Here is a 4935-nt window from a genome sequence, read left to right on the forward strand (position 1 = left end):
TGATCGCAGACATAGACTACATATTATTTCTATATGATTTGACCTTCATTTGGTTGATTCTAGTAAAGTAGCTTGATTAAGTTTTAGTCGAAAGACCAGGAATGTTGTTCTGTGGCACTGCACCTGCCTGGCAGCATAAAGTGCTGTTTTATTCCCAGTACTGGAAAAATTTTTTTGGTTAAAAGAGAAAGTCCTTGTTAGAATGAATAAGTTACATTCTAGAAATTATATATATGTATATAACTACTACATACTATAAATACTAGATATTTGCTGAATAAAAGAATGAAATTATAGACCAGTGATAGTGAACCTTTTATTTTGAGACAGGTCTCACTAAGTTGCTAAATTGCACTGTCTGGGCTCAAATTTGTGAACCTCCTGCCTCAGCCTCCTGGAGCGATGGGATTACAGGAATGCACAACCATACCTGGCTAATTGTAATTACCGTTAACAAGTTATTTCCACATTAGCTTAAACTCCTTACCATTTATTTAACAAGTATTTATTTAATACTGACTAACAATCTGTGTTTAACATTGTTGTAGGTGTTAAGAATATCACAATGAAATTTCTGTCATGGAATTTACATTTTACTGGACAGGACTAAACAAGACAAGCAAATAAAATATAAATGTTTGATTTTGATAGGAATTAAGAAATGCAAGAAAGCTGGAAAAGAGGATAGGAAGTGTGTGTGTGTGTGTGTGTGTGTGTGTGAAGGTGCTAACTTTTTAGATATGAAGATGGGAGAAGTCTTGGCCACTAGGGTCATATTTTATCTTATTTTTCTTTTTTTTCTTTTTATTGAGTTTATTGGTACAATCTAGGTCTACAATACAGTTACATTCATCACTGGGATCCTGTACCTTTACATAATAGGTCTTTAGTCTCATTTTTTCCTCTTGTCCCTGCCCTCCCTTCACTCTCTCCTCCCCTCCCCATTTACAAACACTTTATTTCCATTTTTTCAATTTGTCATATTTTTTTCCTCTCCCTTATTCCCTTTCCCCCACCCTTCCGACTTTCCCTACACCTTTAGCTCTTTACTTCCTATTTCACATTATTAATTATCTCATTAGGATCCTGTGTACTATTATAGTTTTTCACACCAGAGAAACTATTCAGTATTTCAGTTAAAGAAATCTCTGTATGAACATTAAAAATAGGAAATCCTAAAATAAAACTATAAAGGAAAGTAAAAGAGAAAAGGCAATGATGTAAGATTAAAAAAAATCCTTAATTCTGAAGATGAAAAGGTCCCTTAACATATTTAAAGTGCTTCTTGCTCTTGTAGTCTTATTTTACTCTTTTTTTCATTATTTAGAGAATACTTTATTAGTTTTTGTAATCAAATCTACGTAGATATGACCTCACAAATTTAATACAGTGCATTACTCCTGTACAAATGGAAAAAAAATAAAACTAAAAAAATAAACATTTCTAGACCAATATGGCTGTCCATTTCTGTACAATGCCAACTCAACACAGTAAATTGGGATAACTTTTTCCAAAGTTGACAGCACCATTAAAGTTTCCAAAAGTTCAAATTATATATATATATATATATTCATTCAGCACATTCCATTAAAAAAAGAAACAAAGAAAAGAATAATATCCAGAAAGCAGTAAAGTTCTGTTGCTGTTGTGGTACCTGGCACCATTTTTTTAATTAGCATCTTAATTATCATCTGGAAGGAGAACACTCAGAGTAATATCATTAAAAATAGCTCTGATAAAGCATGATCACTATTATGTATCATAAAGCAGGTACAAGATTTTTACATTGACAGAGGTATGATACAGTACCGTCCTACATCAATAATACTAGAATCAGTTTTGGTTTGAAATTTGCTTTGTCTATGAATAAGATTGCTACACCTGCTTTTTTCTGGGCTTCTGTCACATGGAGAATTGTTTCCCATCCTTTCACTATCAGTCTGTGGACTTCTTTAAGCACTAGGTGTGTTTCTTGTATACAACATATTGTTGGATTTTGCTTCTTATTCCATTTTGCCAGTCTATTTCTCTTGATTGGTGAGTTGAGGCCATTGACACTGATGGTTGTAACTAATATATACTGACTTATTATTGACATGTTATTGGCCTTTTCTGACTCTTTTTACTTTTTCAACTTCTCCTTTTAATTTCTTGCCTTGCCTATTTGATTTGCTCTGTTGGGCCTCATGGTGTTGTTGCCTTCATTATCTTTTTCTAGGATCTTGTTTAGAATTCCTTGTAGTGCTGGTTTGGTATTCATGTAGTTTCTCAGGTGTTCTTTGTCGTGGAAGTGTCTTGTTTCCCCATCCATTTTTGAAAGAGAGTTTTGCAGGATATATCAGTCTAGATTGGAGGTTGTTCTCTTTCAGTACTTGAAATATGTCATTCCAGGCTCTCCTTGCCCCAAGGGTTTGTGTTGAAAAGTCTGCTGTGATTCTGATGGGCTTTCCTTTGCATGTGATTTGTTTCTTTTCTCTTACTGCTTGTAGTATTTTGTTCTTCTGTTGGGTTTCTGGGATCTTGATTATTATATGTCTAGGTGTAGATTTTTTTTATTGTGGCTAGTTGGGGTCCTATATGCCTCAGTTATCTGAATGTGAAATTCTTCCCCTCTGTTTGGGAAGTTTTCTGTCATTAATTGTTTGAACAGCTTTTTTAAGTCCTTTATATTTTCTCCTGCTACTTCATGTATTCCTATCAGTCTTATGTTATTCTTCTTTGAATCATCTAGGAGTTGTTGGATCAATTTCTCATGATCCCCTACTGTTTTTAAGAGACCTCTCTTTTCACGGACACTGACTGCAATCATATCTTCTATATCTGAGATTCTGTCTTTGCATTCTTTTATTCTGTTGCATACACTTTCAATGGAGTGTTTAATCTCCTGGATATCTGTTTGAATCTGTTTTATGGATTCCATTTCTTTCCTATGTTGGGTGTTTATTTTTTGCTTTTCTTTCTTATGCTGGGCTTTCATGGCTTCTATTGTGGTCCTAAGCTCATCTATTTTTTTGTCAGTTTCTGCTCTAGAGTCTCAAATCACGACTTTCATTTCGATCACTGTCTCCATGGTTATCTGGGAAATTATTTCTGTTCTGAATTTTTCTAGAGCCTGATTGATCTGTTTTGTTACTTCCATTGCTTTGAGTTCAGGGTGTCCTGGTGGTTCACTATCAGCCTTTTCATCCTCATTTGCCCTACTGTTTGCCATTGGTGAACTGGAAGTCTGTCTTTGTGACTTGCTTAAGTGTTTTCTCATTTTATTTTTGTTGTTGGGCTGTCCTTGGTTTAATCTCTGGGTTATCACCCAAATCTTCCTGATAAAGTTGCGCCCTAGCTTCTGGGTCTCTAACGACCCACAGTCATTCTCATGTTCATAACATCAGAGAAAACAGCTCAGCTCATCCAATCAACCACAATCCTTTATCCCAACTGATACAATCAGCAACACATTAAGATCAAGCCCAACTTGGAAACTGACCACCTGTGATAGTCACTAGTCTATCACCCTTAAACCATTTGAATTAAATTGAAATCAAGAAGCAGTCCAGAACATGTCTACAGTGAACAAACTTTTCAATATAGTATATTTACCATTTAATGGCTCAGACAGAGCTAGGACACAAGACCCGTGATCTCAGTTAGGTGATGGCTGAACCTCATGATGCAGACTGACCTTGCCTCGGGCTGCAAGGCCCAGATTGAGTTCCCCAACCTTCTGAATGGTTGAACTCCACACCGTTCTACTATAGCTTTCCCCATGCCCTTTCTTTAAAGATGTTCAAAGTTGGGAACTCAGAAAAATACCCTTTATGACCACCTCTGCCTCTGCAGAGTGGATCCAAAGACTGGCTCAATCAGGAGGTCTGAGAGTGAGTGGCAGGGTGGTAAGGGGAGTTATGGGAGTTCTGGCGCTCCCGCGCAGCTACCTTCCTGATGCTGGAGCGATGGTGGCTCCAGGAGGGAGAGGGCGTGGCTTTCCTTCCCACAGTGAATCAGGGCCCAGGCTACCTTCTGGGCGCTGGAGGATGGTGGCTCCAGGTAGGAGAAGCGGGTCATATTTTATCAAACTCCAAAGGAAATGAGAGGGTAAGCCCTGTGAATAGGTAGAGGAAAGGCTATTCTGCTCAAAGGGAGATTTTACTCCTCCAGGTATTTAAGTGATTCCAGTGCTTGAGTTACTGGAGGAGAGCTCTATGAGTATCTATTGGTTTGGCTCTGTTTTGTCTACCACAGTCCCACTAGTGTTATGTTTTCTACCTAACTCCCAACCTCCCATCTAGAGATTCTAGGATGACTATACTGGAATAATCTGAAAGTTGTCTTTTCTACCCCTGTAAGCCTTTCTTTTAGCTTTCTCTTCTAGGGTGCTTTAGACACTTTATCTGGTTATGTTCCTCTGCCATGCTGCTGTCTAAGTCCATAATTAAGATGCTATGATATGCCTTTTTTTATGTACCCCTTTCTTTCTTGCTTGCTTGCGTGCTTGCGTGCTTGCTTGCTTGCCTGCCTGCCTGCGTGCCTGCCTTTGTTTGTTGTACTATACACAGAATCCAGGATCTTCACATTGAGCTACACCCTCAGTCTTTTTTTTTTTAATTTTATTGAGTTTATTGGTACATTTTAGGGATACAGTACAGTTACATTCATTGTTGGGATCATGTACCTTTACATGGCAAGTCTTGATTCTCATTTTTTCCCCTTACCTCTGCCCTCCCTTCACCCCCTCCTCCCCTCCCCATCTACAAACACTTTATTTTCATCTTTTCATTCTCTCACATTTTTTTCTTTTCCCTCACCCTCAGTCTTTTTAAAAGTTTTTATTTTAAAACAGAACCTTGCAAAGTTGCTAATAGCCCAGGCTAGGCTTGAAATTATGGTCTTCCTGCCTCAGCCTCATAGAGTGCTGGGATTTCAGGCATGTGGCATCTTGTT

Source organism: Fukomys damarensis, unplaced genomic scaffold (assembly GCF_012274545.1).
Source record: "Fukomys damarensis isolate Sample0158 unplaced genomic scaffold, DMR_v1.0_HiC HiC_scaffold_14, whole genome shotgun sequence".
NCBI classification, from domain to species: Eukaryota; Metazoa; Chordata; class Mammalia; order Rodentia; family Bathyergidae; genus Fukomys; species Fukomys damarensis.